Genomic DNA, 21,439 nt, shown 5'->3' with positions numbered 1-21,439 from the left:
ACTTTATTACATCAGAGCAGTCACTTTATGTTTTCTTAAGGTTCTCTATAGATAGTGTAACTATTTACATAATAGCCCTGTATCTAAAAAACGTGTGCAAAAATCAAGCCTGTCTAAAAACACAGAAGGGAACAACTATTTCATTTAGGAAAACCAGTATCTGAGTCCTTCGTAAAACAAATTTCTTGTGAAGCAAAAAAATATCTTTACTTATAAATATGAATTTCGAAGCATCAAGCTGTATTAAAACCCTTCTATATTACAAAATAAAGCAGTTCTGTGGGATGCATCACAAATAGCCAACTTCATGATAAATATGACCCTAATTCTTTTTACTGGACTTTTCCATAGGAATGAATTCTTTTGCACTGGGTTAGCTGCATTTTTTCTCTTAAGAAGCTTAATAAAGTTTGACCTATTACATCAGCTTTTCTTCCAAATGTGAGAAGAATTTATGTAGAGAATTCACCACACCCTATGTAACAGTGTCTGAGAACCATTAGCTATAAACAGTGGGGTTGGCAAAGAAATTGTGGACTTTTTTAAAGGGGAGGAGGAATTAGAGTTTTTTAGGGAACATCTGACCATGCTAGCAAAAATGCCATCCTTGGCTCCAACTTAGATTATTTACTTAGCTTTGTTCTCCCATAGATAAACTAAAGTACACTTTCTTTTTCTTTTTCTTTTTAAAATTTGTTTATTTTGAGAGAGACGGAGAGCACAAGATGGGGAGAGGCAGAGAGAGAGGGAGAATCCCAAGCACGTTCCACACCCGAACCGTCAGTGCACAGAGCGTGACTTCGGGGGTCAAACTCAAGGAACCATGAGGTTGCAACCTGAGCCGAAATCAAGAGTCAGATGCTTTACTGACTGAGCCATCCAGGCTCCCCAGGTACATTTTCTACTCAAGGCATTCTTTTAATTCACTTTGCAGCCAAGGTAAGTATCCTTATGAGTGGATATGATTATCTTCAAAGTTTAGTTTGCTCAGTGCCTGGATTAATTTATTTCCTCATTACATTCAAGTGTTCCTCATGGCTTTGATTTCTTTTCATAGTGTGCATACTTGCCTTTTTGAAGCCAGCCGTTGAAAAGTTTCTGTTAACATTTGCTTAATTAATATTGCATCATGGTTAGTTGCTCTCTACTTAAAGGTTGTATTCTTTAGAATCTGTGGACCAGTAGTTGAGCTGAGAGCTGTGTGAAATATAAATTGTTTAAGATATGACCCTTAATCCCAAGGAATTTACCACATAGTAAGGGACATGATAAACACAGATATACTCAGATATAAACACATGATACACACAGATATGTGATCAGTGATATCTGGACGATGCTATCTATGAACTGTGGAATGCCAGCAGATAGAGGAGAAACTTCTGGCTGGAGTGGTGAATCTCTGTTGTTAAAAAAGGCATGGCAACTTGAGCTATCCCTTGAAGAATGGGTAGAATTTCTATAGGCACAAGGGGTGGAGGAGTGAGCATTTCAAACTCTGTCCAGACTAAAAGATAATAAACTTCCATTGGAGGCTTTTAAAGAGGAGTGACATAATTAAAACAATTCTTAATTTTTTTTAGGTTTATATATTTATTCTGGGAGAGAGAGCATCTGAGCAGAGGAGAGACAGAGACAGAGAGAGAGAGAGAGAGAATCCCAAGAAGTGCATAGCCCAATGCGGGACTCAAGCTCACAACCCCATGAGATCATGACCTGAGTTGAGATCAAGAGTCAGACACTCTACCGACTGAGCCACCCAGGTGCCCCCATAATTAAAACAATTTTAAGGAAGATAAACCTGGCAGTGGTACATAAGGATTTCAAAGAGAAGAAAATTTGGTGGCAGAAAGACTTTTTTTTTTTTTAGTAAGGAGACAGGAGATTAGGGCTCACTTATAACACGATAGTGGCTGTGAATGTGGAAATAAACATAACTGGAGATATTGAAAGGTGTTTGAAAACAAACACATTTCAAGGCAGCTGACTAGTCATGGCAGGGCTAAAGAGAGGAATCAAAAATTACTCTAAAATCTCATGTGTGAATTACTAGAGAATATGAATTCGGATTTTGATATGTTGAGTTTGGGACACCTGAAGTTTATCCAAGTGGAAATGCCAAACAGATTTCTTTCTTAGGGCAGAGAGAGTACAGATTTGGAAGTCTTATTTATGAAAGTGATAGTTGAAGCCCCAGAAATAGACAAAATTTAATCATCCAATATTCACTGAGTGCCTACTCTGGTAAGTATAAGAAGTACATTAAAACAGAAAAGGGTAATTTCAATCCTTATGGAGATTATAACAACTGGTGTGTTAAGATAGTTCACTGGAACACAGAGGAACTGGAGGTGCTAAAAGAGAGAGATAAAAACAGTACTGTGAAAGTTTGGAGATGGAAGAGATTTCATCTAGTTAGGGGAGCACTAACATTTCAGTGTAATTTCTCAAGATTAAGAGATATGAGAGTGAGGATGTAGAGAATAACCAAGAACCTGAGTTTCAACCAGAATTAGGGCAACAGATGGAAAAGGAAAAATTGACAAAGGAAAGAAAGATCAGACTGCTATAGGTAGGTGTACAAAGTGGGAAATATAAGTGGAAACACCAGTATCCTGGAAGTTAAGCTTTCAAGAATTGGGGAAGTGGGTACAAACATATGGAAAGTTTAAAGTATTATATAATTAACACCCATATTCCCACCACCTAGATTCTGCAGTTAGCATCTTGCTGTGTTAGCTTTAATACCTATCTATCCATACATCCTTTTTTTTTTTTTTTTTTTTTTTTTTGCCAAGGGTTTATTTCTTTTCTTTCCTCGCTTTTTGCCTCTACTGGTTAGCTTCTCCCCTCAGAAGCCCAGGTTGAGTGTGAGCCTGCTATATGCCTAAATTCACTATACTTACTTTATGGCAAAACCTCTTCTGTCTTTAAAGAAAGATCCCAAATGATGGTTCATGGGAGAAATTATATTCCCACCCTTCAAGTTAGTTTAGCTAGATATCCCTGGAAGTCCTCCTGAGAATAGAGTAGCTATTTCTAAATGACTCCAGGATTTGTCTAGCTTTCTAGCAGTTTATCAAAAAAATGGTTTGAGGAAGACCTTAATTAGAATTGCTAGGAAAACTTGTTAAAAATGAAAATTCCTGCATCTCACCTTGGAACTACTGAACCAGGATTTCTAATATGAGGCCTGGGAATCTGCATTTTAACAGTCACTTTGACCCACCTGTGACTCTTATACAGACTAGCACCGGAGAATTTTTTAGTGGTGATATCTCCAAACCAAGAGCCAAGAGGCTTTTCCGTTGCAGTCTCAGCTTTCCCACGGACTGTATGTGTTACACTACCCTAGGGTAACTCAATCCCTCTAGGACTTATCATGAAAGGGAAGGAATTGTTCTTGATCTAAGATTCTTGATCTCTTGATCCTAAGATTCTGTTCAGCACTACCATTTTGTGGAACTCTTAAAACTGAATCTTGTAAATTAGAAGCTGTTGGTGAAACTTTAATCGGATGAACCGGAAAAAAAAATGTTCAGATTTATATTCATTTGAGCCATCGTTGTTTCTTTAATTCAAAGTATGTGAGTTACTCACCAAAATAACTAAATTCTTCTTGCACCTCATGAGTTTTCATTTGGTTTTTAAAAGCTGAGCCATGTAATGAACTTCAAGTGTTTCAGGAAACATAGCTCCATGTTTCCTTGGTGATTCCAGTGTTCATAGTCTGCCAGGTCCACTCTGAACTGTTGCCACTCTGCATTCCTTTTACATTGTTGATAGTAACCTTCTTCCCCTTTCATGAAGAAAGTGACTTACTTTCTCAGGGTCCTGAATTGGCTGAAGTTAATGCAAGTTTTAAAGCTGTATTTAGTAGAGAAAGAGAAAATGTCTGATTGTCTTAAGCAACAATTAAATTTTGTGCCCTCAATCACCCTCGTGTTGGGTAGGATTTTTTTTTTCCATTATACATCTGGACCGAATTTTAGTTTCAAGATGATTTCAGAATATTAATTTAAATGTTACCCAGTGTTCCTGCTATCGTCTCATAAATAATAATGGTGAGTGTCCATACCCTCCAACAATGTTTTAAAAAACTTAAAAAAAAAATCTTTTTCTTTTCAGTGGTATTACAAATTTACTCTTTGCTAAACTTTTCCAAAAATTTTATTGGCAGATTCTTATTTACTGAGATCATGTAACCAGAATAAAGTCCACCCAGTATATAGCCCACATTACGTTTACCCTAATATATGTGTAGGAGTTGAGTAATGGCATATTAATTCCCATATTTTCTCCTCTTTTTTTCTTGATATCTTTATTTAGAAATAAGAAATTATGCAAGTATTTTAATACTGAGCCACTATTCTCAGTTTGATTAATATTTGAGATTATTTAATTAACCAGATACCACTTAGTATGTGAAAAGCAGTGGTAGACATAAGTGTACCGATACGTGTATTGCAAGATACCTAACCATTAAGTTTACAACAGTGATTCATCCTGAATTACATAGTAATCAGTAGAAAGAATATTGGACTTTAGTTCTCCTAGGAGTTCTTCATTAGATACGCTCAGAATTCAAAAGGCATAGTCTTTTAAATGTTTATTTATTTTTGAGAGAGAGAGAGCAAACAGGGAGGGGCAGAGAGAGAGGGAGACAGGAGACAGAATCTCAAGCAGGCTCCACACTGTCAGCACAGAGTGCAATGTGGGGCTTGAACTCGGCAAGATCATGACCTGAGCCAAAATCAAAAGTCAGATGCTTAACCAACTGAGCCACCCAGGCGCCCCAAAAGGCATAGTCTTTTAAATAAGAATTTAGTTAGACTTGCTACGTACACAGTTTTGGGTAACAAATATAAAATTTGAGTATACTTAAACCACTGAACTATAAACTTTAAAAAAATTCACTGAAATGGAGGACATTGTCTAAGAGTGTGTACAAAAGATGTCAAGAGGGCACCTGGGTGGCTCAGTCTGTTAAGCATCTGACTTCAGCTTAGGTCATGATCTCATGGTTTGTGAATTCGAGTCCCGCTTTGGGTGAGCCCTGCTTCCCCTCTCTCTCTCTCTCTCTCTCTCTCTCGCTCTCTCTAGCCCTCGTGGGATTCTCTGTCTCCCTCTTTCTCCACCCTGGCTCACTTGTGCCCTCTCTCTCTCTAAAAAAAAAAAAAAAAAAAAAAGAAAAGAAAAAAAAATATGTCAAGAAATAGTAGTAAGCTGTATATTTAAGTAACAGGCAGATTAAGATGCCACCAAGAGGCTAACAAAGGGTGCGAAGAAAGGAAGCAGAAAAATTAAGAGTATAATATCATGGAATCCATGAGAAGGAAGAAGTTCTATTCAAGTAGGTTGTAGTAAACAATATCCAATCCAGAAGTGAGGACAAATAGGAAAAAACTTTTAAAAAGCTGTTGGAATTGACAATTAAGAGGTTAGTGAACATTACTGAATACAGATTCCTTGGAATTATGTAAACCAAATATCTGGAGGATTGAATAGGAATTTGGAAAATAAAAGTATAGACAACTCTTTCAAGGAAGTTACGGATAAAAGAAATCAGAACTATAGTTTTGTATGAAGACAGTATTAAGGGATTTTTTTAAGACGCAGAAAATCTGAGCATGTTTTTTGAGGAAGTAGGAAGAGAAATTGAAGGAAAAAAGGGAGGCTTATGGAGCAAAATCCCATATCAAAAGCATAGGTAGAAAGATGTTTTTGGAAAACTTCATATATCCTCTGAGGTAAGAGGAAAAATCTGTGGAGTGGAGGAGTTCTAATCATGCCCTCTACTTTTGCTATAAAATATAAGGCTGATTATCTGGGAGAGAGGAAGATGGTATGGGGTAGTGGCTGAAGAACCGCAGTGAGTGTTTGACATAGCCACTTTAGGAATTGGGTAAGTGAGCCAACTAGTTGAGCCTAGAAATCATAAATAATGCAGCAAATTAGAAAGCAGAGTTATATAACTCTTGTGGCAGTCCAAGAGCATATTGGAAAAAGCAGATGGTTGGGTTGACCCTCATTTAGGGATTGGCAGGAGAGATACAGTGTATTATGGTCATGGAGAGGAAGGAATTGGGAGTGCAAGTAGGAAAATAGTTGAAACAACTGACCTCATAAACCAAAGAGCACACGGAAAAGATTAAATAATAATAATAAAATCAGCAAGGAGTTAACAGATTAGATGAGGGAAGAGGTCAAGAAGACTAGAAGGGAAAGAAATTAGCAGGGGAAGTTCAAAGAGAGTTAGGGAGATGTGGAAGGATTAGACACTGGTCACAGCATGAGACCTTTGAGGTAGAGCCATTATGAGTCAAAAAAGATCTGGGATGAGACCATGGGAATGTGTAGTTGCAGTGGAGGTGTCAAGGAATTTAAAAGGTAGTATATTGGATGACTACCTCGTCTGGACAATAAAGGTAACCAGAATGTTAAAACTCAGAACAGAGAGAAATGCCCTTAACCCTGTGCCCAAATCTTTAATCACTGTGAGAGTGTAATGTGAAGGTCAGCAAAAGACAGAGATGAGTATGGGGAAAGAGTAATGTTTCAAAAGAATGTGAACTTCACAGGAAGAGCATAGGAGAACTAGTCTGAACACCCTGATACAGCCAGGGAAATGTCAGCTCCATTTTCTGGTCTTGAAATAGGAATCACTTTCACTTAAAAGGAGCTGTGTGGTCCAGAGGAAGTTGGGTTTCCATTATGGCAAAGAAATCACAACATTGTTAGGGACAGGTTAACAGTCCAGAAAAGTTTATTAGCAATTAGGATGGTACTTTAGAAGATAAAGTGGGATCAATAGGGGCATAAGCAAGCTAAGTTGTATGGGAAAGAGAGCAGATAAAAGAAAAGTGGCTAGAGGGACTCACATAATGAAGGGACAGGGCATTGGGAAGTACACAAGAGTTGCAGGGAGGTGAGAGAAGAAATGACAATGGAATTATAGTGCTAATTTTTCGCTGAATATTTTGTCAGAGATAAAGCAAAAGAAATGGAGAGAGGGAAGGGATGTTAATACAACAAAAACACTAATTGTGCCTCAATATTGTCCAGGAGAGATGAAGCAAAATGGAGATGATCTAGAAGCACTATTTACTATTAGTGTAGCATCTCCTTTAAAGTTTTAGATTTCAGGGACACCTGGGTGGCTCAGTCGGTTAAGCTTCGGGCTTTGGCTCAGGTCATGATCTCAGGTCATGAGTTCGAGCCCCTGGTTGGGCTCTGTTCTGACAGCCCAGAGCCTGGAACCTGCTCCAAATTCTGTGTCTCCCTCTCTCTCTGCCCCTCCCCACTTGTGATCTGCCTCTCTCTCTCTCTCTCAAAAATGAACATTAAAAAAATAATAATAAGATAAAAATATTTTTTAAAAAAAGTTTTAGATTTCAAGTTTAAACATTTTGTTTTGGGGAAAAAACATTTAGGCATCTTCTCCAACCCCAACTTTTTCCAAGTATTTATTTATCTTTCAGGATTGGAAATACATTGAATGCCTGATCTGCAATGAGCATAATTCAATTCCAGTTCACCCCATTATCCTAGCCTGATTATTTGTTTGTTTGTTTATGTATGTATTTATTACTGATATATAACTCACATGCTATAAAACTCACCACTTTAAAGTATCTATTCAATGGGTTTTAGAATATTCACAATTTTGTTCAATATTGCATATTGCAATAGTTGTATATCATCACTATCTAATTCCAGAATATTTTAATTTTTTTAAAAGTTTATCTATTTAAGTAATCTCTACATCCAACATGGGGTTCAAACCCACAACCTTAGATCAAGAGTCGCATGCTCTTCTGACTGAGCCAGCCAGGTGGCCCCCAGAATATCTTCATTTTAAAAAGATGTTTTGTACCCATTAAATTCACTCCCCATTTCCACTCTACCACAAACCCTTGGCAAACACCAACTGCTTTTAGTCTCTATGGATTTGCCTATTCTTGAAATTTCTTATAAATGGAATCATAATATTTCACCTATTATGTCTGGTGTCTTTCACTAAGCATAATGTTTTCAAGGTTCATCCATGTTGCAGCATGTATCAGAACTTCATTCCTTTCTATGACTAAATAATGTTCCATTGTATGGGTATACCACATTTTTGTTTATCCATTTACCCAATGGGTAGCCATTTACCTTGTTCTACTTCTTAGCTATCATGAGTAATGCTGCTATAAACACTGAAGTACAAGTTTTTGTGTGGACATATATTTTCAATCATCTTGATTATATACCTAGGTGTGGAATTGCTGAATCATACAGTAACTATATCTTTTTGAGAAACTGCCTGTTTTCCAAAGCAGCTGCACAATTTTACATTCCCACTAGCAATATATCAGGGCTCTCCACTTTCTCACCAACACCTGCTATTTTCTTTCTTTCTTTCTTTTTTTTTTTTTATAGCCATCCTAGTGCCTGTGAAGTGGTATGTCATTTTGGTTTTCCTCATTTCCCTAATGACCAATTTTGAGTGTATTTATAGGTGCTGATTCCTCTTTTGTATATCATCTTTGGAGAGATGCCCATTCAAATTATTTTTCCACATTTTAGTTGGGTTGTCTTTTTATTGTTGATTACAAGAGTTCTTTATATATTCTGGATAGTAGACCTTAATCAGTAAATGATTTGCAAACATTTTTTCCCATTTTCTGGATTGTCTTTTTATTTCCTTGATAATGTCCTTTGAATAACAAAGGTTTTTAATTTTGATGAAGTCCAATTTATCTTTTTCTTTGCTTGCTTGTATTTTAGATGCCATGTATAAGAACCCAGTGTATTTATAAATAGCTATGCTTTTCACTCTCAAAAGTGTCCTGGTAGACAACAAATTATATGGACAATCTACAAATGACAACCTCAAGGATAGGTAATTAGAAGCCCCTGAGCAGGTGGTTGAGTAAATACTGATTTATTTTATGCTTACCTCAACATATCCAGTGCCATCATTTGGCATCTCTTAAAGGAAATATGCCAGCAATTGTAGTTGCCATTTTGTATACTTACCCATCTAATGTATGTTGAGCACATAATATGTGTCAGGTACTTTTCAAAGGGGGAAAGTAGCAACAGGAAATTACAAAGAGAAAACTTTCAAAAAATGCTTTTCTTGGGGCACGTTGGTGGCACAGTCAGTTAAGCGTCTGACTTTGGCTCAGGTCATGATCTTGCAGTTCCTGAGTTTGAGTCCCGCATTTGGGCTCTGTGCTGACAGCTCGGAGCCTGGAGCCTGCTTCGGATTCTGTCTCCCTCTGTCTCTGCCCCTCCCCTGCTTGTGCTCTGTCTCTTTCTCAAAAATAAATAAAAAATATTTTTTAAAAAATGCTTTTCTTTCCTTCTTTCTTTCTTTCTTTTTTTGTAAAAGCAAAATAAGCAATTACAAATATTGAAGAGATAAAAAGCCCTGTAATCTCATTGTTCAAATACACTAATTTAATTTTTATTTGTTCCCTTATAATCTTTGTTCATAACCAGACACATATTTTAACATGGTTCAGTTATAAAGGGCTTTTATATTTTGCTTTTGCTTTTTTTAAGGCTTAACATTTTATCATAAATATATAAGAAATTGTTTTTTTATTTTGATCTCAGGGAGTGTAAGGGAGAGGAAGCAGACAAAAGGAGAAAATGTGTAAGTCAATAAAATATTATTAAGATGAGCAAGTATAGTCTATAAATGGATTTGTGCTCTGGTCTGTGAATGCCGGTAGGTTGGCAAATTGAGTTCAAGAGTATATAATTGTATTCCATATTATTAACATTTTTCTTTTTCTTCCTGATCTATGACTCTGGCTCCACTGATTACCATAATCATATTATATGGTTAATTTAATTTTGAGTTATTGTTCATACTGGTCAGTTAAATATTTGCATCTAGATAATGTTCTCTCTTCTAAGTTTATAGCTAAACAAGAAGTTTGACATATAAACTAATTTTTATTAGAAGTTATTTCAAGAATAAGGTGTCCCAAAGAAGTTAGTAATAGACTTGTATTCATAAACACAGTAACTGATATGAACTTTCATAAGTATGTTTTATAATATTGTATATAGTTTTTCCTCATATATGATAATTCAGTAAGAATACTGTTAATCAACCAGGTGGAGTTTTGTCCTTTTACTGGGTAGGTTCAATTTCTTGAGTTACACAAATAATCTTAGATTATGAATTTTACAACAACTCTTTGGATCTTAATATTATCATGTTATCTTTTATGATTATTCCAATATATTTCATTGTTAAGTAGATAATTATCCATCATGAGTTCTTACATTCATATGCCTCTAATTTATGAATAAGGTTTTGGTGGGATGCCTTCTATGCTATTTATATAGGCTGAAATCTCCCTAAATTAAAGGACTTAAGGGACCCCTGGGTGGCTCAGTCCGTTAAGCCTCTGACTCCTGACTTCAGCTCAGGTCATGATCTCACAGTTTGTTAGTTCAAGTGCTGAGTCCGGCTCTGCACTGATAGTGCAGAGCCTGCTTCGGATTCTTCCTCTTTCTCTGCCCCTCCCCAGCTCATGTACTCGCATTCTCTCTCTCTCTCTCGCTCTCTCTCTCTCTCTCTGTCTCTCAAAATGAATAAATAAACTTTAAAAAATTAAAGCACTAAATTCTCTTAAGGTACATATCTATAGGTAAACAGTTTACTTGACTAAAGTGCTTGCAGCTGAAGTCTATAATTTATGTAATATTTAGTATAATAGCCCTCCTTTCAGTCCTAGCTCTGGCTTGACCTATCCAATTCCTTGGGTTTTGGCTCATTTTTAGAACCAAGCTGCTAATGACATTAAATTTTGTTCCTTCACCTTGATAGATTAACTTCATGATTAATTTGGCTTATGATGGTGCTTCCTGTGGTTCCCATCAGGAACTTTCTGGCAGGGAAAAATTGACAAGCTGACCAAAAACTCTCATCTAATTCCTCTCAGCCCCATTTTTATTGATTCCCCACAGACACCTCCTCCCCTCTTCCTGGAATCTGCTCTAGATCCCATCATCCAGAACCTTCCTTCCCTGGCTACTGTAGGTTTGTTGCTGCCCAATACTCCCCCTCACCATAGAAACCTTCCTGTCCCGATGCTCATTCCTTCAGGGTCACAGTCTCCCCATGTTCCAAGGTGAAACTGTATTAAAGGAATATGCCAGAAGAGATCTCCAGGATTCTCTCTCCCAACCCAGGTAAGAGCATGTTAACCTTGACTTCCTGAAGTCTCCTTCCTTATGTTCTGAAAACCAGAAGAATGATTCTAATCATGAGATTCTAAAGCCAGAAACGAGGGAAAAGGAGTATAATAGCAAACTACAGAGTCATTTTGGGCCCTCTTCACTCCTTGCCAATTACACCTACCTACAAGTAGGAGATGGTAGTTTTTCCCTCTCCTCTCAGGTCCATGTGACTAAATGCTAGTAATGTTATAACCAGGAACTGATGTTTATATGGCCATTAGTAATGAAATGACTATGAATACAAATTCGATGTTCCATATGATATGGCTTTGCTTAGACATGTGAGTAACCAAATAAATGAAAACCAAATAAATGAAAATGACTCTCATGTGGAGGTAGTGGGGTTATGTTTTTGTTTCCTTGAGTTTTAAAAGTCATATTTTTAAGCTAATATTTAATGATGTTAATAATAATATTTTAAAATAAATATGACTACATATGTGTAAAAGAAAAACTTTTAAAAGTGCTGTTAATTTGATATATTTTGTACAATTCTGAATATGTGTGGTACGGTGATAATATGAAAAAGATATCAAAGATCCAGAAGGCCTGGCATTTATTTAATTAAGTTTATTTATTTATTTTGAGAGAGAGAGAGAGAGAGAACACCAGAGCTTGAGCAGGGGAATGGCAGAGAGAAAGGGAGAGAGAGAATCCCAAGCAGGTTCCATGCTGCTGTAAGCACAAACTGTGAGCCAAAATTAAGAGTTGGAGCCAAGGGGCGCCTGAATGGTTCAGTCAGTTAAGAGTCTGATGTCAGTGCAGGTTATGATCTCGTGGTTTGTGAGTTCAAGCCCTGTGTTGGGCTCTGTTCTGACAGCTTGGAGCCTGGAGCCTGCTTTGGATTCTCTGTCTCCCTCTCTCTTTATGTCTCTCCCTCACTCATGCTCTGTCTCTCAAGAATAAATAAACACTAAAAAAAAAAAGGAGTTGGAGCCAAAATTAAGAGTTGGACACTTAACCAACTGAGCCACGCAGATGCCCAGAAGGCCTAGTTTTAAAATCTTATTTCTAGGGGCACCTGGGTGGCTCATTCGGTTAAGTGTCCAACTCTCAGTTTTGGCTTAGGTGATGATCTCACAATGGGATCGAGCCCTGAGTCTTCCCCCATGCTGTCAGAATGGAGCCTGCTTAGGATTCTCTCTTTCTTCCTCTTTCTCTCTCTCTCTCTCTCTGCCCCTCCCTCCTCTCACGCTTGTATGCTCTCTCTCAAAATAAATAAACTTAAAAAATAAAATAAAATAAAACCTTACTTCTGGAATCTTGTTCCAAACATGGACAAATTACCTAACTATTCTGGGCTTTGGTTTCTACTCCTTCCAAATAATAGCTATTCTATTTACCTTGAAGGGGTTTTTGTAAAAATAACAGAATATTTGAATTTTAAAACTGGAAGAGATCTGAGAGACTTTATAATATACATGCTCATTTTCCAGAGGGGGGAATTAATGCCCAAAGAGATTAAATGGCTTGCTTATAAAATATATGGCAGCAACATTGGAACAAAACCATAAAATGTATGCACATGTAAAACACAGTATTTCTTAATCTAATCAGAGAATGAGGAATTGGAAGGGACTTTAGGTGTCCTAGTCAAGTATGAGCATAATTGCAAGTAGTTTCTTGTATAAAGTATTATTGAATGCATAGTTACAAATCTACATTTGCTCAATATTCCTGCTTAGAAGCACTAGTCCTGAGTTTAACTGCTTCTTTCAAGGTTAGATGGTTTACTATTATTCACTTGCGATCATAGATCAAGGTCTATGCTATGTTGTAAGTAGCACTTCTTGGCTGAATATTTATAGTAGTAGTTTGCCTACTGAAGAAAATCCTACCTACGGCCAAAAGTTCTTATTGGAAATTTAGTGCTAGAAGCTGTCACGGATTACAGCAAGCTCAGCATTACATTGACAAATAATGCTTGATAGACCAAAAATAGAAAGCTGTATCACAAAGAACCCACAGATCTTTTGTTGGAGTGGAATATCAGTGTCGTTTCAGGCTTCTGAGCATGTTGAAATTGACAGAGAGGAAGCTGCACCCAACCCATGAGTTTTGTGACATGAGCTTGCCACATGTACACTCCAGTCTGCTCATTTCCTGGTTTCATCAACACTGAGCAACCTGACATGACTGAGTGGATCACTAATAACAAATTTCCAGAGCTGTATTTCCCAAAGTCTGCTCCAAAGAAACACTAATTCTCAAAGATACTATTATGCATTCATTAAAAAAATATAATCTATTCCATTGCCAAGTAAGCTTGGGAAACATTACATGAAAAGCAGCATAGTAATATGTATGATGCCTCTCTAGGAGATGGCTATATTAACATATAATTTTTCTTAAATTTACTTAAGAATGTGTCTTTAGGAACGCCTGGGTGGCTCAGTCAGTTGAATGTCTGCCTCTTGGTTTTGGCTCATGAGGTCCTGATCTCGTGATTCATGGGATCAAGCCCCTCATTGGGCTCTGCACTGATAGCATGGAGCCAGCTTGGGATTCTCTCTCTCTCTGTCTCTCTCTCTCTCCTCCCTTGCTCATGCTCTCTGTCTCTCAAAATAAATGTTTTTTTTTTTTTTTTTTTTTTTTTTTAAGAATGCCTGTTTAAAAGAATACCTATTAACCTCTTGAGGAGTACAACTTAGAGCAGTTCCCTAGAGTTCCATGGGTGCACTGGAGTCCACTGTTTAGATATGCTGTTCTAACACTAACATCATTGAATTTTATAATTTCAGGGGTAGAGGCCATCTTTTTGGCACAAGAACGAGAAGGGCAGAGAGAGAGAGAGAGAGAGAGAGCGAGCGAGAGAGAGCATCCAAAGTGGGCTCTATGCTGACAGCAGAGAGCCTAATTTGGGACTCATACTCACAAACTGTAAGATCATGACCTTAGCCGAAGTTCGCCACTTAACCAACTAAGCCACCCAGGTGCCCCGGTAGAGGCAATCTTAGGTAATCTATCATTTTTAATTTCCCAAATGTGTGCTGGTTGGAACCTAGAGTCATTTGTATCAGATGTGTTTGAACAGTAAATTAAACCAAGATATCACATAGCTAGGCAAATGGGTAACTACTGATTTACTTCATAATTTTTACATACATCATTAAATACCAACAATTCTATTTATAAGAATGCATCATTTATTGAAGTGATTCATTTATAAAAAGCCAAGAAGATATAATATAGTGCATTATAGTGATGAGTATTAAAAAAATAGAAAATATATACAGTTCTGATTTCTTCAACAAATACCAGATGGGAGGCTTCTTTGTGCCAGACAGTGACACCAACTGAGTTAACAAGCTGGAATAAGTTGGAACAGAGAAATGAGGTAAATGCCTGATAATGCTAGCTATCATTCGACAATGGACAGCATGCTAGTTATTTCTATTGTGTCTTGAATCTTCAGCACACCTCAGAAAGGAGACATTCTCATTTTAAAGGGAGGAAACTGATGGGGTGCCTGGGTGGCTCAGTCGGTTAAGCGTCTGACTTCAGCTCAGGTCACGATCTCGTGGTCCATGAGTTCGAGCCCCGCGTCAGGCTCTGGGCTGATGGCTCAGAGCCTGGAGCCTGCTTCCAATTCTGTGTCTCCCTCTCTCTCTGCCCCTCCCCCGTTCACGCTCTGTCTCTCTCTGTCTCAAAAATAAATAAATGTTAAAAAAAATAGGGGCGCCTGGGTGGCGCAGTCGGTTAAGCGTCCGACTTCAGCCAGGTCACGATCTCGCGGTCCGTGAGTTCGAGCCCCGCGTCAGGCTCTGGGCTGATGGCTCGGAGCCTGGAGCCTGTTTCCGATTCTGTGTCTCCCTCTCTCTGCCCCTCCCCCGTTCATGCTCTGTCTCTCTCTATCCCAAAAATAAATAAAAAACGTTAAAAAAAATAAAGGGAGGAAACTGAGCTTTAAAGATATAAAGAGGTGATAGGTCATGCCTACTAAGTGGTGGAACTAGGATTTGAACACGAGACACCTAATTCCAAAGCTGTGTTCTTTCTGCTGATTATAACACAGCTTCCTCTTTATTGTGACTCAAAATCTCAACATGAGATTGAACAAAGTAAAATGGAAGTTGAAAGGTGAAACACATTTCTATTTGATTAAAAACAAACTTGTTTTTCAGCGTTCTAGATTTCTTGTTTTCTCTCTTTATTTTCTCTTTCACTGTGTCAGCCGTCAGCTCCTTATGGAAAAGTCCTGAACTAGATCTCTGGTTCTGACCCCTCTTCAAAGCTGTAGTCCTACATTTCTTCTTAAATGCTCTATTCAAATGTGACATGTTTACAATTAAATGCATTATTTACCCTTTCAAACTGACTCCTCCCTCTGAGTTAATTCTCTTAATCATTGAAGCTGTAAATTCTGAATCATCTTTTAATCCTCTGTAAAACTAGTAGTTGGACTCAATGATACATAATATCCCTTCCAGCTCTAAAATTCTGGTGTTATTTTTGTACCACATACTCAGTTGAAATGAATTACTTTCTCTGCTTTAGGCTCAAATTATTTTCCAGGATTTTTTCCATACGTTTTACTCATTCATTCTTATGCATCCTTCAAAGCCCATTAAAGAAAATTTCTTTAGGGACACTTGGGTGGCTCAGTTGGTTAAGTGCCCAACTTTGACTCAGGTCATGATCTCGCAGTCTGTGAGTTCCAGCCCTGCATCAGGCTCAGTGCTGACAACTCAGCCTGGAGCCTGCTTCAGATTCTGTGTCTCCCTTACTCTCTGCCCCTCCCCCACTCACACTCTGTCTCTCTCTATCTCTCAGAATGAGTAATGTTGAAAAAGATTTAAAAAAGATTTTTTTAAAGTTTATTTATTTGGGGGAGGAGCAGAGAGAGGGGGAGAGAGAGAGAATCCCAATCAGTCTCCACACTGTCAGCACAGAACCTGATGTGGGGCTTAAACCCACAAACCATGAGATCATGACCTGAGCCAAAATCAAGAGTTGGTCACTTAACCAACTGAGCCACCCAGGCATTCCATAGCCCATTTTAAATGACATCTTTTTCTTTAAACCCTTCATGAGCCTCCTAACTGGACTTCATAGTAATTACTCTCTCCTTTAGGATCTATAATACTTTTGTAACTTTCTCAGGATAATTTACAGTACCCAGTACCCAGAATGTGTGTGTGTGTGTGTGTGTGTGTGTGTGTGTGTGTGTGTGTGTCTATATGTATCAAGTGAATGGAAAAGGATGCCTAGGGGAATGCTTGGCAAGGAGTAGAGCCTGAGCGGAGTGGTGAGGGCTTATGGACTGGGCACTGGCACAGGGTTTAAGAGCAGGGGTAAGGAAAAGAGAAAGTAGGGGGGCTTGCAGTGGCTAATTCAGGAGTTTCAGAATCATAGTGGGGTAAGGGCAGCATCCTCCAAAGGGGGAGATGGCAGCTATGGGTGATTGCTTAAATATAGAGGAGGTATTCAAACAAGTAAATATCTCAAGGATAATAGGATCCAGGTCTCTCTCTGTAGGAGAAAGGAGTTACAAATGTGAGAGAAAACTGGAATAAACTGTGTGATGCTGGATTGGAGGTATTACTGTGAACATATGGTTTTTCAAAATATATTGTTAGTCAAAGATATATAGCTATAAATGAGTGTGAGTATACATATATAGATACATATATAGATGGACTGTAGGAATGTATAAACATTCCCTAGCTGCATCCATGAAGACAGCCTAAGCAGTGATACCCCAAGAGCAGTGAGCACACCTAGTGCTTCTAAATACCATTGTCCACTAAAAGGAGCCAGGACTCCTCGATAAATGGCTGCATCCAGGGTTGGGGCAAAAAGAGCCTAGAACAGCTTATTGTGCCAGAAAATAAGGGAGTGCTCAAAGAATAATAGGTGCAGAATAGTAAAATATTAATGTAGAATATGGTTGGTGGGTATATGGGTATATAAAACTCTTTGAAATTTTCTGCATTTTAAAAATATTTTACAATAAAATATTGCAAAAGAATTTAAAATACACAAAGACATAGAAGCCAGCATGAATGGGGCTCCCCCTGACCAAACTTGGGACAATTTGAACATCAAAATAAATAATGATAGAAACATTTTATAACCCATTTAATAGGAAACTCTGAATCTACAGTGATAAAAATAAATTAAAATTTTGATGAGAAAATATATAATTTCAAAGAATCTCCACCCCCAAATACTTATTAATTACAAAGAGGAAAAAAAATAACTTTGTAGTGGAGAAACCTGGAAGATACTGCTTTATTAAAATAAACATCAATAATGTGACTAATTAAAATATGCCGCTTGATAGGATGCAACATTACCAAACTCAAATTTGTGTGTTCACCTGATTTGCAGTAAGCCAATGTCTTGGACACTAGTTTTTTTTTTTTTTAATTTAATTTTAATTTTAATTTTAATTTAATCTCTACACCCAACGTGGGACTCAATCTTCCAACCCCAAGATCAAGAGTCCCATGCTTTTCCAACTGAGCCAGCCTGGTGCCACTAGACACCAGTTTGGAAGCAAAGAAAGCTTTACTATCAGAAGGCAGCCCAAGGAGAAGGCAGAGGATTAATCCCAATGTTGCTGTGTCCTGTTTAGCTTAGAGACAGTTTATATATGTTTGGGGAAGCAGGTGAATACATGAGAGGAGGGTGAAGGATTTCTTGACACCTTGAAGGGAGGGGAGCTTGAAACAATCTGGACATATGCATTCTTCTGGACAATGGGCGCTATTTGAGACCTGGTAAGATCTGGTATGTCAGATAATTTCAAGACAAATGTTATTGTTGAGTCCCCATTAGGTTTCTACAGTCAGTGGGTAAACAGGCAATAGGAGTGGAAAAGCCAAAATTAATGATTGATAAGAGGTACATAAAACATAAATAGGAAACAAAACAGTATGTGCAGCTAAGTTAATAATGCAACTAATACAACTATAGTTCTGCTTATGCTTTCAAAACAGGGTGAGGAACCAAGCATCCGACCATACAATGAGAAGAACAGAGTGTTACTTCTGTGACAGTCCTGTCAAAGACATTTACCCTGATTTTAATCATAAATAAACATCAGACGGATGAAAAGTGAAAGCCATTGTATAAGATCATTGGCCAGGAATCTTCAAAAGTGTCAAGGACATGAAAGTCAAGGAAAAACTGAGGAAGTTTTCCATATTGAAGTTAACTAAAGATACGTGACAAGTAAACACAGTGCTTGATTCTGAACTGAATACTTTTACCATAAAGAAAATTACTGGGACAATTGGCCAAACAATGTATCCTATAAGTGTTTTGATTATGATAGATTGTGATTGTGTAGTTGAGGGTGCTTATTAAGACATACACACTGAAGTATTTAGTATTTAGCATCATGTCAGCAACTTAAATCCCAAATGGTTCAGGACAAAATATTCTTTGTCCCATACTTGCAACATTATTGTAAGCTTGAGACTTGTTTCAAAATAAAAACTGAAAATTATATTCAAAACGCTGAGTATACTGGAAAAACCGCACTTGACTTGGAGCCAGGTAGCTGTCAGTCCCAATTCCGCCACTGACTCGGGTTGTGACCTTGAGTAAGACGCTTTGTCAGGCCCCAGAGTCTCAGGTTATAAAAGCAGGAGTAGGACTACAAGGCTCCGTAAGGTCTCTTCCATGTCTAACACAACACCATCCACACCCACAGTACTCTCCTTCCTGAATTTCTGCAGGCTCCAGTGTCTTAGCCTTCAGATGCCCCAGTGCCACCCTTAGGGATTCTGGCTGGCGATAACAACAGACAAAAATACTTGTGGCCCAAATCTCCCGACTGCAAAGCTACTGCCCTGGCCTCAACTTGGGCAGCACCCACCCCGCCTCCCCATCGCTCTTTCGGCGGTGGAGCAGTCACGCTTGCCAAAGTGGGCGTTCGATGGCTCGGCAGTCGGCTGATGGGGCCTAGGATCAGCGGCGCGGCGCAGGGCGCGCTCCCAATCGCTGGCTCCGGCCGTGCTCGCGGATCCGAGCTTTCCGGCTCCGCCCCGCGCGCGCCCGTCCCGCCGCACTGTCTCGCAGTCGCCGCCGCCGGCAAGTCCCGGCGCTGTCCTGCTGCGCTGTGGAGCCGGTAACGTGGCAGGACTGGGACGGGCGCTGAGTCGTGGGGGAGCCCCGAAGGTGAGCTGTCCGGGATTCTGCGAGTGGAGGCGCTGCAGACGCGAGGGGGCGGTGCCCGGGCTGCCTGCCCACTGGGAGGGATATCACACCCGGGCCTGCACTGGGAGTTGAGAGGCTTGGGGGTCCCCGGGGTGGTCGCGGCTGCCAAGTGGTGACGGAAGCCGGGACCCTGGGCGTGGGCATGGGTGGGGGGATTCGGTGTCGTGGCTGACGGGGCCGGAGCCCGCCGAGGAGGGACTGGAGTGGGGCGCCAGGACGGCTGAATGGCCAGTGCGGTCCGTCCTCTCCCCCGGCTCCGGGAAAGTCTGGTTTTATCCGAGCACAACAGGTAGGCGTGGACTCCGCCCGCCGGCGGGAGCCCGAGACTCCGGGCGTGCGGGGAAGGTCGGAAGGTCGGAGCCCGCCGGGCCGGACCCGCCCAAGTGGCGCGCCTGCTGCGCCCCAGGTCGGTTAGCAGCGGGGCCCCAAGCCGGGCTTTGGGCGAGGTCCTCTGAGCACCCGCGCCTCGCCCTCAAGGCGGGTTTCCAGAAGCGTAGTCGAGAGGGATCCCCTTCTACGCGAGAACTTTTTCCAGTCCTTCTCGCGAGGAAAGACTGTCTTTGCTGGGGTAGTATTTGTATCGTGTGAGGAGACGTTTCTTCTTACCGTACTCTTCGGCCCGCTAAACGTCATTTCAAGTGATTACAAAAGTGTTTAGAAACTTCATTAAGTACTTTACGGTGCTGACTAATGACGATAAATGTACCTCTGGCTGTTAAGATGATTTTCGTAACTTTCAAGTCCTGTAATAGGAGTCCAGTGATCGGAGCTCCTTCATTAAAGATCATAATTATACCTTATTTTTATGTACGTTCATTTATTCAAATATTCAGCATCTTTTATGTGTAGGCTTGGCACCCTGCAGGAACCCACAGCCTGGAGGAGACGCTGGGGGTGGGGGGTGGGGTGGGGGGGGGGGAGATGTGCCCACAAGTTCTGTTCAGGACTTTTGGGGAAGATAAGCTAGCGAGGTTAAAGTGCAAGGAGAGCAGAAATCTACTTAGAGCTGAGCATTAGGTGGGTGGGGAGAGAATTATCTTGTTTCATTTTCTAAATGTTTTAGAAAGCGTTTCTTTGACAAAGTGATTTTAGATGTAAGACGCATTTTAATGCCATCGATTTTCTTTTCTTTAATGGGGAAGCAGGCAGGGTTTATAACATAGGAACAGTGACCTTTGGAAAAAAGTATGGGAGGTTGGATTTGTCTTAGAATGCAGTTATTTTATATAGTTAACTATAATATAGGAAAAGACTTCTGACCTGAAAGGATACCTGAATTTAGGTTAAGCTCCTCCACTACAATTTGTGGGTCTTAGGTCACTTTTCTCTTCCTTTCTCTTTGTGTATCATTGCATCTGCCTTTAATGAGAGGAAATACATACTCCAGAGTACCTTAACATTTTTAAAAATTATGCAAATAATGAGTACATTCTCAAAGGAAAAAATTTAAGGACTTTTATTTTAAGCAGTGTATCTGCTTTCCATCCCACTTTACTTCAGAAAGGGGATTGAGACCATTTATAACTTTTATGAGCCTTTCTTAATTATCTTATGAATAGAATAAAGATTAAACTGGATTTGTTTAGGCCTCTTACTGTTCTAAAATTCTTTTATTCTAAATCCTGGAAAACTAGTTTAATGATCTCTGCATTTCAAAACAAAACAATGCTTTTTAGGATCATCTATCATGAGTCATGAATGCTTGGGCTTTTTTTTTTTTTTTTTTTAAGATTTTATTTTTTATTATTTTTTTTTTTTTTTCAACGTTTATTTATTTTTGGGACAGAGAGAGACAGAGCATGAACGGGGGAGGGGCAGAGAGAGAGGGAGACACAGAATCGGAAACAGGCTCCAGGCTCTGAGCCATCAGCCCAGAGCCTGACGCAGGGCTCGAACTCACGGACCGCAAGATCGTGACCTGGCTGAAGTCGGACGCTTAACCGACTGCGCCACCCAGGCGCCCCTAAGATTTTATTTTTAAGTAATCTCAATTTGTGGAGCTCAAATTTAAAATCCCAAG

General features: G+C 39.3%; 1 protein-coding gene and 1 long non-coding RNA gene across 10 annotated transcripts in view; both read left to right on the top strand.

Annotated features, from left to right (window-relative positions):
- The first annotated feature begins 215 nt into the window (after positions 1 to 215).
- LOC144616670 (uncharacterized) lies at positions 216 to 18,318 on the top strand. 2 transcript variants are annotated; one of them, XR_013556165.1, is made up of 3 exons: positions 216 to 892; positions 11,117 to 11,202; positions 18,195 to 18,318. It is a non-coding gene; the product is annotated as an uncharacterized LOC144616670 (long non-coding RNA). The 2 variants fall into 2 exon arrangements; XR_013556164.1 differs by lacking the exon at positions 216 to 892 and having other exon boundaries at positions 10,048 to 11,202.
- An 890-nt stretch (positions 18,319 to 19,208) lies between these two features.
- HEATR5A (HEAT repeat containing 5A) overlaps positions 19,209 to 21,439 on the top strand; it is a 118,333-nt gene continuing 116,102 nt past the window's right edge. For 3 of the 8 annotated variants that reach the window (XM_060619438.3, XM_060619435.3, XM_060619436.3), the window contains exon 1: positions 19,211 to 19,380. The gene's annotated coding sequence lies outside the window, so the exon portion shown is untranslated. Of the gene's footprint in view, positions 19,381 to 19,421; positions 19,709 to 21,439 lie in introns of those variants that run through there. The other 5 variants (XM_060619441.3, XM_060619439.3, XM_060619442.3 and 2 more) reach the window with 5 other exon arrangements.

Source organism: Panthera onca, chromosome B3 (genome assembly GCF_046562875.1).
Source record: "Panthera onca isolate mPanOnc1 chromosome B3, mPanOnc1 haplotype 2, whole genome shotgun sequence".
Lineage (NCBI taxonomy): Eukaryota > Metazoa > Chordata > Mammalia > Carnivora > Felidae > Panthera > Panthera onca.
Note: the sequence above shows the minus strand (reverse complement) of the source record. Positions and strands in the feature narration are given on the sequence as shown.